General features: G+C 41.5%; 1 protein-coding gene across 1 annotated transcript in view; it reads right to left on the reverse strand.

Annotated features, from left to right (window-relative positions):
* Nucleotides 1–1652: 1652 nt before the first annotated feature.
* The window catches only part of ZNF334 (zinc finger protein 334), a 41040-nt gene continuing 30687 nt past the window's right edge, over nt 1653–12005 (reverse strand). The window contains exon 8 of the transcript XR_004431264.1: nt 1653–1829. The gene's annotated coding sequence lies outside the window, so the exon portion shown is untranslated. The remainder of the gene's footprint in view (nt 1830–12005) is intronic.

Raw genomic sequence — 12005 nt, forward strand, 5'->3', positions numbered from 1 at the left:
AAGTTTATTTGGTCCACTTTTACTGGCATAAATTTTTCATCCCTCTCTTTTATGATATTTTAAATGTATGCATCATTTATAAATAAAACTTATTTTCATTTGAAAGGATTCATTTCTTCTGTTTATTAGGCTACCCTCGTATTCCAGTATTCATTATTTGTACCTTTCCTCTTCTGTTCTAAGTAAGTTTCAATAGTGTTAATTTTATTAGTCTTTTTAGTAACTGAATTTTGACTTTGTTGCTTCCTTGCATTGTATGTTTTCTATTTCAGATTGCTATTTGGTATTCTTTGTTTATACTTTGTTTTGCTGTTCCAATATCTTGAGATAAGTGTTTCGTTATTACTTTTTTCTTGTATTCTTTTCAATTGTATGCATGTAAGATGATAAACTTCTCCCTAAGAACAACCATCCTAGCTAACACGGTGAAACCCCGTCTCTACAAAAAATTACAAAAAACTAGCCGGGCGAGGTGGTGGGCGCCTGTAGTCCCAGCTACTCGGGAGGCTGAGGCGGGAGAATGGCGTAAACCCGGGAGGCGGAGCTTGCAGTGAGCTGAGATCCGGCCACTGCACTCCAGCCTGGGCGACAGAGCGAGACTCCGTCTCAAAAAAAAAAAAAAAAAAAAAAAAAAAAAAAAAAAAGAACTGCTCTAACTGTACCTTGATAGACGGTTCTTTCTTATGATTCAGTTCAAGCTATCTTTTTATTTCCTTTAGTCTGATAATCCCATTCAAGATCATTCATTCTTCATCTCCTTCTTTCCTCACTTTCCCAGATTTTAATCATGCATTTAAAAATGGAGAACATATTATCTAAATACAGGCTCCTAGCTGCTAAGGATACATTTGTCAATGAACAAGATAGACAAATCCTGGTCTCTCATGGGGTGTACATTCTAGTGAGGAAGACAAACCAATTACAAATGTATAGGGTAGCTATAAAGTTGGGAAACATGAGTAAATATTTTACTTTATGTGAGCATGTTTTATAATCAATTAACACCTGCACTTGACAGGGTAGGGGAAGGTCACCCAAAGTGAGTCTATTGGGATTGTATGTTACCCCATTATGCCAGAATGCAGAGGGACTGGTTTGATGATTAATTTTCAAAGATGGATTAGGTGATATGGCCACATGGAATTGGCTGTGCATTCTTCAGATCTTAAGCTCATCAATTACTTCTTCTGAGGGATGCTAAATGCACTGGTGAGTCTTGTGAAAATCAGAGTCAAGGACGGGCGCTGTGGCTCATGCCTGTAATCCCAGCACTCTGGGAGGCTGAGGCGGGCGGATCACGAGGTCAAGAGTTCGAGACCAGCCTGGCCAACATGGCGAAACCCTGTCTCTACAAAAAATACAAAAATTAGCTGGGTATGGAGGCATGTGCCTGTAGTCCCAGCTACTTGGGAGGCTGAGGCAGGAGAATCACTTGAACCCAAGAGGTGGAGGTTGCAGTGAGCCGAGACCGTGCCACTGCACTCCAGCCTGGGCAACAGAGTGAGACTCTGCCTCAAAAAAAAAAAAAAAAAAAAAGGGAAATCAGAATCAAAGCACACTGAACCACACGTTGCTAACTAGGGAGAAGAATCTGAATATATTGTAACATCAGTAAACAATTATAGATATGTATATACTCACCCATATCCAGGATTTATGGCCATCATGTAGACTGATGAGGAGTCAACGGCCAGAATAATTTGATCATGCTGATTCAAGGCCACATCTGTAGGAGTTTAAAGTCCTGTATAGAGGCCTACCACCTCTGCAAGATGCCTTGAAGTCTTTTTGCTCAAATTCTCCCTTTGCATGTTGGGGCTAAAGCAAATCTAGAACAAAGAATTACTGTTAAGGTTAAGTGTAAAGTATGTGAAGTATAAAGAGTAAAATGCTAAACAGACAGTCTTCAATAGATACAATGACTGAATAATGTATTGCTCTAACCAGGGCACCTTTGGGGGCAAATCGGGGTGCAAATAATTTCATTAATTGGCACAAGCTTCTATCACCTTGGTTAAATTAGGAGCTATAGTAACCCACATCAAAAATGGTAGTTTACTGAGAGAGATAGAGAGAAGAGAAGAGGGGGGGAAGGGACAGAAAGGAACAGAAACAGAGGCATAGATAGATTATCAAAGCTGACAGGAGCTTCTAGTATCATCCAGTACTTATTCTCACCCTGTGGTTTATATGCCCTAAGGAAACTGTGGGTCTATTCCAACAAGTAAAGGAAACCACAGGATTAACTTGGCATATCTCCTTGCAGGACAAATTATACTTAATGTCACATAATAGAAGCCATTACTATTCTATGAAAACTACAAATATGGAGCAAATCACAAAATCATTTATTTTAAAAATAAAAACTAACCTTTTCAACAAATGGTGCTGAGCAATTGGACATCCATAGACTTAAAAAAACAAACCTTGACTTAAACCTCAAACTTTATACAAAAATGAACTCAAAATGAATCAAAGACATAAATGTAAAACTATAAAACTTTTAGGAAAAGTAAAAATCTTTAGACTGGAAACAAAAACATGATCCATAAAAGAAGATATTTATAAATTAGACCTCATCAAAATTAAAAACTTTTGCTCTGTGAAAGACAAATGAAGAGAATGAAATGACAAACTACAAAGTGGGAGAACATATTTGCAAACTACACATTTGACGAAGGGTTGGTATCTAATATATACAAAGACCTCTCGACACTCAATAGCAGGCCAGGCGTGGTGGCTCATGCCTGTAATCCCAGCACTTTGGGAGGCCAAGGCGGGCAGATCACAAGGTCAGGAGATTAAGACCATCCTGGCTAACATGGTGAAACCCCGTCTCTACTAAAAACACAAAAAATTAGCCGGGCGTGGCGGCGGGCGCCTGTAGTCCCAGCTACTCTGGAGGCTGAGGCAGGAGAATGGCATGAACCCAGGAGGCAGAGCTTGCAGTGAGCCGAGATCCCACCACTGCATTCTAGCCTGGACAACAGAGTGAGACTCTGTCTCAGAAAAAAAAAAAAAAAAAAAATCCAATTAGAAAGTGGGAAAAAGACATGACAGGATATTTCACTGACAAGGACACACAGATGGAAAATAACCACATGAAAAATGTTCAACATCATTAGCCAGTAAGGAAATGCAAATTAAAACCATAGTGTGATATCACTACCTGCCTATCAAAATGGCTAAAATAAAAAACAGTAACACCATTAAGTGCTGGCAAGGATGTGGTGAGACTGGATCACTCACACATTGCTGGTGGGAATGTAAAATGGTACAACCACTCTGGAAAATAGTTTGGCAGTATCTTATGTGCAATTACTCTACAACCTGGCAATTTTACTACTGGGCATTTATCCCAGAAAATAAAAACATACGTTAACACAAAAACCTACACACTAATTTTCATAGTAGCTTCATTTGTAATAGCCCCAAACAGAAAGCAGCTCAGATGTCTTTCAAGGGTAAATCATTAAACAAATGGCATACATCCGTACCACGGAATACTTCTCGGCAATAACAAGAAGCAAATTATCAATACATATAGTGACTTGGATGAATCTCCAGGGAATTATGTTGATGATAAAAACCAATCCCAGAAGTTATATACTGTATGATAATATTTATATAACATTCTTGAAATAACATTTTAGAAATGGAGAAGAGATTAGCAGTTAATTGGGACAGGAGAGAGGGTGGGGGGACAGTGGGTGTGGTTATTGAAGAAGCAAATGTGGGTAACACCAGAGATCCTGGAGGTGATGAAAACGTTCTGTAACATGACAATGGTGGTGAATACTAGAACCTACACATGATAAAACTGTATAGAATTAACACACACATACAAATGAACTAAAGCTAAGGAAATCTGAATAAGATTGGAGAATTTTATCCACCTCAATATCCTGGTTTTGATACTGTACTATAATTTTGCAAGATGTTACCATTAGGAAAAACTGGGTAAAGGGTACATGAGGTCTCTATTTTTTCTTGCAACTGCATGTCGATCTACAATTATCTCAATACAAACGTCAATTATACAAAATAGAAGTTAGACTTAATGTCTTTTTCATATGTGCAGTCTCAGGTTATACCCACAGAACCTCTGATACACTTGTATTATGCTGCTGACAAAAAAAATGTGAAATAACCCAATGCCTTCATTTTAAAGATGAGTCACATAAAGGTTAGGCGACTATCCAAGCTGATAAAGCTTGTTTCATTTATCATAGTTTCTGCCTTTCTATAGTTATAATAATGATGGAGAATTTTATGTCAATGTTAAGATGTCCAGTCCTGGGTTCAGACAACTTTGGGATATATCCTATCAGTACTCAAACGGTCTCACCATGTGATCTTAGAAAAATAATCTGTTTGCATTTTCTACTCATTAAAATGAGGTAATAAAATAATCCCATACACCGATGGGATTTCAAGATACTGAAATAAAATAATTCATGATGGTACAGTGGATGGGTGATAGGAGACTCTCAAAATAATGCCTGTTTTCCGGCATATTAAGTGTTGGACACTAGAGCTAAAGGCTTTGAATACAAAGAGATAAAAGGTATAGTTTCTGCTTCCATAAACAGAGTCTAGGAGACAGAATAAAATAATATAAAGATAACTGCAGAGAATAAAACGTGAAAAATACGAGGGTACAGGGAATTGGTGGTTGAGGCTGGATAGGCAAATGTGGCAGGTGGGGAAGGCACCTTTTTAGGAATCGGCACTTTGGCTAGGTGTATGTCGTCAAAGAACCTAACAGTCTAGTCTTTTTTTTTTTTTTTTTAATTTATTATACTTTAAGTTCTAGGGTACATGTGCATAACGTGCAGGTTTGTTACATATGTATACTTGTGGCATGTTAGTGTGCTGCACCCATCAACTCGTCAGCACCCATCAATTCATCATTTATATCATGTATAACTCCCAATGCAATCCCTCCCCCCTCCCCCTCCCCATGGTAGGCCCCAGTGTGTGATGTTCCCCTTCCCGAGTCCAAGTGATCTCATTGTTCAGTTCCCACCTATAAGTGAGAACATGTGGTGTTTGGTTTTCTGTTCTTGTGATAGTTTGCTAAGAATGATGGTTTCCAGCTGCATCCATGTCCCTACAAAGGACGCAAACTCATCCTTTTTTATGGCTGCATAGTATTCCATGATGTATATGTGCCACATTTTCCTAATCCAGTCTGTCACAGATGGACATTTGGGTTGATTCCAAGTCTTTGCTATTGTGAATAGTGCCGCAATAAACATACGTGTGCATGTGTCTTTGTAGTAGAATAATTTATAATCCTTTGGGTATATACCCAGTAGTGGGATGGCTGGGTCATATGGTACATCTAGTTCTAGATCCTTGAGGAATTGCCATACTGTTTTCCATAATGGTTGAACTAGTTTACAATCCCACCAACAGTGTAAAAGTGTTCCTATTTCGTCTTTTTTTTTTTTTTTTTTTTTTTTTAAGCGACAGGGTCTCACGCTGTTGCCCAGGCTGGAGTGCAGTGATATGATCATAGCTCACTGCTGCCTCAAATGCTGGGGCTCAAGTGATCTCACCTCAGCCTCCCAAGTAGCTCGGACTATAGGCACATGCCACCATACCTGGAATTTTAAAATTGTTTGTAGAGACAAGGTCTTGCTATGTTGCCCAGGATGGTCTCAAACTTCTGGCCTCAGGAAATCCTCGTGCCTCAGCCTTGTAAAGTGCTAGGATTACAGGTATAAGCCACCATGGCTGGCCTAGAGCCCGGTCTTGTAGAGTCTGATGGATTTGAGGATGGAGCTCAGTGCTATCCCTCACCAGCTGTGTTACTGTGGGCAAAATTGCTTATTTTTTTAATCCTCCCTTTTCTCATCTCCAGAATAAGAAGATTGCAAAATAATAATTCCCTCTAGGGTGCCTGTGTCAGTTAATGAGATCGTGAATAGGGACATGCTTAGCACTCAGTATCTTCCTGCAGTTTGCTAAAATAGCCACAGTGTATGCAAAAATGTAAATATCTTTCTGTATAACTGGGCTACAAACGATGGTAGAAAACATAATCATACCACTCCAAGGTCATTTCACATCTTCATGTTTACAACAGACTATTCTGAAATAGTCAGTCGATTGAGAAATTAAATTCCCTGTTTTCAACATTCACATGTGCTCTCTGGTACATTCTCTCCTCTCAAGCACTCCCTCTCCCTTTCCTCTGATTTTGCCTCAGAATTACAGTTGTCAATGAAAAGAGTCAAACTCTGTAAAATATTTGAAGAGATGTATTCTGAGCCAAATATGAGTGACCAATGGCCCATAACACAGCCTTCAGGAGATTCCAAAAACATGTGCCCAAGATGGTCAGGCTACAACTTGGTTTTACACATTTTAGGGGCATAAAAGACATTAATCAATACAAATAAGATGTACATTGGTTCAGTCTGGGAAGGTAGGACAACTGGAAGCCAGGGGCTTCCAGGTCATAAGCAGATTCAAATACCTTCTGATTGGCAGTTGGTTGAAAGGGTTAAGTTATTGTCTAAAGACTTAGAATCAATGGAAAGGAATGTCTGAGCTAAGATAAGGGATTATGGAGACCAAGTTTTTATCATGCAGGCAAAGTCTCCAGGTAGCTGGCTTCAGAGAGAATACATTATAAATGCTTCTTACCAGACTTAAAGAGTATTCTCTCAGTAATTTCAAAAGGGAGGAGGGTATAATGAGGCATGTCCGACCCCACTTCCCATCATGGCCTGAACTAGTTTTTCAGGTTAACTTCGGAATTTACTTTGCCGAGAGGAGGGGTCCATTCCAGTGGTTGGAGGGCTTAGAATTTTAGTTTTGGTTTACATAGTCTTCGTGCAGGGAAGCACTTAAAAAAAAAAAAATGAAGGAACAAGGGAATATGTGTCAGGTCTGGGTGCTGGTGGCTGGGCCCTGCTGGCCTCTATAGGGGCATTTCATCCCTTTGGGTCTTTGGTTTAGGCTTCAGTCCTGCTGCATCCCCTGCTGGGGTCGTTTAGTCACCCTGGCCTTTGGATGCAAGTGAGCATCTGGGCTCACTATCCTCCTATAAGGCCTCTGGTCCAGATGTCCTCACCCTATGCTCACCTCACCCCATCCCTGGCCACCCTCAGTCTCTGGCTCTCTGTATCAGTTATCTATTACTGCTGGAACAAATGCCTGCAAACTTAGTGGCTCAAAATAAAAACTTTTCTTAGAGGTCTAGAGGTTAGAAGTCCAAAGCAGGTCTCACAGGGCTAAAATCAAAGTGCTGGCGAGACTTGGTTTTATACATTTTAGGGACACAAAAGACATTAATCAATACAAATAAGATGTACATTGGTTCAGTCTTTCTGAAGGCTCTAGGGGGGAACCTGTCTCCTTGCCTCTTCCTGCTTCTGGAGGCTCCCACTTGTCTTTTATTATCTGATTTTCTTGCCTCCTTCTTTTAAGGACCCTTTTGATTATATCAGACCCACCCGGATAATCCAGGATAATTGCCCCAACTCAGGATTCTGTAAGCCAAAACAAAAATCCCAGGCCCCCCAACAGACTGAACAGGGAGTTAAGTGAAACCTGAAAAATGAAATTCACAGTCATGATGGGAGGGAAGGGAGGTTGGACACACTTCGTTGTACCCTCCCCCTTTTGGAGTTCAGCAGAACTGACCAGCATTAACACTAAAATAGAGATCACGAGACTGACAAAACAGACTGTGGCAATAAGAGATCAAATTCCATCCTGACTCTGGTGTAGCATCACATGACAGATATCAGACTCTGAAGGAAATCAAAATATTTTACCCCAAAATACATTTCTCTGACATTTTGAAATGGCCCTTCAAAGCTGTCTTTTGTGGGGAAAATTCCGCATCTGTAGAGAACCTCCATTAATGCAGCCCAGTCTTTCTGGGATCTAGGAGTGATTAACTAAGAGTCTGACAACTTTAAGGTCTGAAAAGAGACATTTACCATCTATTCTCGCCGAAGCCTGCTGCCTGGAGGCTTCATCTACATAGTAAGAACCTTGGCTTTCACAATTCCCCCCACCCACTTATCTTAACTAAAGCATTTCTTCCTACTGACTTCAAGTCTGTAGTTTACCTCTTTCAACCCATTGCCAATCAGACCACCTATGAATCCACCTATGACCTGTAAGCTCCCCAACTCTTTGAGATGTCTCACCTTTCCAGGCCAAATCAATCTATTCCTTACACATATTGATCTATGTCTTTGCCTGTAACTTCTGTCTCCCTAAACTATATAAAACCAAACTGTAACCTGACCTCCTTGAGCACACTTTCTCAGGGCCCCCTGAGACTCTTCCTGGAGCCATGGTCACTCATATTGGCTTAGAATAAACTCCTTTACATATTTTAGAGTTTGGGTTTTTCGTTTACAATTATTAATCACGTTTGCCAAGTAAGGTCACATATTCACAGGTTCTAGGGGTTAGGATGTGGACATCTTTGGGGGGCAATTGTTCCACCTTCCATACCATCCTATTATTCCCAATCCCTTTCTGGGACAAGCAGCACACACTGGATTCCCCCATGTCACTGATGGGTCATGGGGAAGTGGAGGTGCTACTTTATGCTGTCCTATTGCTCAAAGTGCCAAACTGCCTCTCCTCCTCCATGCAGCTGCTTCGTGGGGGTGAGAGGCACCAGGTGAGGCCTCTTATCTCAGATATTCAAGTGGAAAGAGTGGCACAAGCCTATCTGGGGTGTGTGCTATATGACATCATGCCTGGGGTACATAGTAGGCATGAATAAAGAGCACTGGGGAATTTTCAGCCTAAGCCTTGATGTGACAATCCTGCATTCCCCAATCCTTCCCTGTTCCCACTATAATCAGGACCAAAAGAGATGAATCCTGCAGGTAGTGAGCTGGGCTTGATTAGGAAATGAGAAGGTTCTGGGTGTGATGATCTAGGTTCTACATAGGTAGGCTCAGAAGCGCGCTGGGCCTGCTAGCTGTATCAGAGTTGATCTTTCTGAGAAGGTGAGTTCAAGCTCTGTTTCAGTGGGTGGCAGGGAAAGTTTTGTTCAAGGCAGATCTGGAAAACAGAGTCCCACACTTTGACACATAGGGAGAGACCCCAATATCCAAAATCCCAGCTGCTGCAGCACACCCGTGGGCTCTCCTGAGGGCCCAGAAGGAGAGAGAACCTGAAGGCCAAGGTTGGTATGCTGTTACAGATTTCTGGTTTCCTCTGTGTGTGTGGTTGGGCATGGGGTTGGAGTACCTGGTTTCACATACTTCTGTCCTCAGTTTTAAGGTGTGGCTCCTCAGGAGTCTGTGTTCCCTGAGAACAGGAGGTGAAGAATGAAAAGGAAAACGGCTCGGTCATTTCTAGAGGTGATATCACAGGTGAATTGCTTACTTCTGATTTCCTTCCTAAAATACCAATTTACAGCGCTAAAGACATTTTGCATTTGTTCCACAATGGTGCAGTTCCCCATTCTGGTGATGAGGTGACAGTCAGAGGGGCAACAGAGGGGACCTAAATAACCCAGAAGCTTTCTTTAGTGACCCAAGATTTAGTATTCATTCAACAAACTGCTCAAGCTCTGACCCAAGATTTAGTATTCATTCAACAAACTGCTCAACGACTGCCCCAAGATTGAGGATTCATTCAACAAACTACTCAAGGACTGACTGACCAAGGGGAGTCATCAGAGCAGGTCTTCTAGGCATGAATTTGTTTGAAAACTTTCAGGCTGAAAAATAGGAGTCCCCGGGGATAGTGAGTTCAGGCTGAAGTTGAACAGCTTGCATGTGTTGGGGGTGCAGGGAGCAATGGCTTAACTTGGTGTCAAATCTATGCAGGAGCTGGAGCAGTGCACAGGCAGTCAAGTGGCTGGGATGAAGGTGGAGGGATGCCCCCATATTTCTGGGTAACAAGAGGGCACTGGTCCTGACAGACTTAAAATCCAACACATCAAACTATGCTAATTAAAATAACATAGAAATTATAATACATTGATGGGAAAACAGAAGGCCAGATACACATTGTGGTAGAATGAACAATCTCCCCCACTCATTGCAAGATGTTCCCATCCTAGTCCCCATCCTGGAAGCTGCGAATGTGTTATTTTACATGGAAAAAGGGACTTTGCAGGTGTGATTAAGTTGAGGATCTTCAGATGGGGGTTTCTCTTGGGTTGTCTGGGTGGGCCTGAAATGTAATCACTGGGTCTTTGTAAGAAACAAGCAGGGGGATGCTATGTTGCTGGCTTTGAAGACAGGATAGGGCTGGCCACAAGCCAAGGAATGCAGGTGGTTTCTAGAAAGCTAGAAAAGTTGAGGAATCAGATTCTTCCTAGAGCCTGCAGTGGGGACACAGCACTGCTAACCCATATTGTACTTCTGAATTCCAGAACTGTAAGATTATAAATTTGTGTTGTTTTAAGCCATGAAGTTGGTGGTAATTTGTTACGGCAGCAGTACGAAACATTCGTTTCCCACTAATCCACATATTTAGGGCCACATATTTAGAACTGAGTAAATGACGGAGATCATGTTTACGTTAGAGGACAGGCTGATTTAATCGTGGCATTAAATAACAATGTCCAGATATAATAGCTAGAATTCCACTGAATCATAAATGAATTCACCAAAACATCTTTTAAAATGAAGTCTAGGCTGGGCGCGGTGGCTCAAGCCTGTAATCCCAGCACTTTGGGAGGCCGAGACGGGCGGATCAAGAGGTCAGGAGATCGAGACTATCCTGGCTAACACGGTGAAACCCCGTCTCTACTAAAAAATACAAAAAACTAGCCGGGCGAGGTGGCGGGCGCCTGTAGTCCCAGCTACTTGGGAGGCTGAGGCAGGAGAAGGGCGTAAACCCGGGAGGCAGAGCATGCAGTGAGCTGAGATCTGGCCACTGCACTCCAGCCTGGGTGACAGAGCAAGACTCCGTCTCAAAAAAAAAAAAAAAAAAATGAAGTCTGAAGACATTTTCATCCCTCAGTCAGGCAGACCTGAGTTAAATTTTACCTCTGTAATTTTTAATTTTTGAAATTATATAAGAAATCTATCAATGTATGATGTTCTTTTTAACTATGCAGATGAAGAATTTTTTCAAAGTCCTTTTTAATCGCTAACCCTACTCACCACTGTCCTCAGTTTTATACACAATAGATCTTTTTTATTGATATGTCTATATTCTGTAACTTTTTAAGTTTTGTAATTTATTTTGGAGATGTTTCCATAGCAGTACACATAGATGGCCCTTATTTTATTCTCTTTTTTTTTTTTTTTTTTTTTTTTGAGACGGAGTCTCGCTCTGTCACCCAGCCTGGAGTGCAGTGGCCAGATCTCAGCTCACTGCAAGCTCCGCCTCCCAGGTTCACGCCATTCTCCTGCCTCAGCCTCCCGAGTAGCTGGGACTACAGGCGCCGCCACCTCGCCCGGCTAGTTTTTTTTGTATTTTTAGTAGAGACGGGGTTTCACTGTGTTAGCCAGGATGGTCTCGATCTCCTGACCTCGTGATCTGCCCGTCTCGGCCTCCCAAAGTGCTGGGATTACAGGCTTGAGCCACTGCGCCCGGCATGGCCCTTATTCTCAACATCTGCAACGTGTTCTGCAGCGTGAATTGTCTTGTTTTTGGATCTTTCTCCTGTTTATAGGTCTCTAATGTTTGCAGTATTTCAGTGGTAGACATAATGTCGCCATGAAGTCTGCATATTCTTGAACTTTAAGAAAGCTATCTAGACTTAGAATTTCTGAGTCAAGGGCATTCACCTTTAACCATTTGAGATGTTAACAAGTCATGCTCCAAAAGTACTATGCAGACTTTGAAGTCCACAAATCGGTGTGATTGACAGCTTGGTTCCATCCCTTAAAAACACTGGATAGTATCCAGGTTTTAAACGTTGTGACTGTCTTGCCAAAATAAGCAAGACTTGCTGCTAATATTATGTGCACTTAATTGAGAACAGTTTGTCGACTTATTATTTGTATGCTTTCTTCAGTGAACTTTTCATTCATTTACTTTAGGCATTTGTCTAG

This window comes from Trachypithecus francoisi, unplaced genomic scaffold (genome assembly GCF_009764315.1).
Source record: "Trachypithecus francoisi isolate TF-2019V2 unplaced genomic scaffold, Tfra_2.0 Lachesis_group21, whole genome shotgun sequence".
In the NCBI taxonomy this organism is placed as follows: Eukaryota; Metazoa; Chordata; class Mammalia; order Primates; family Cercopithecidae; genus Trachypithecus; species Trachypithecus francoisi.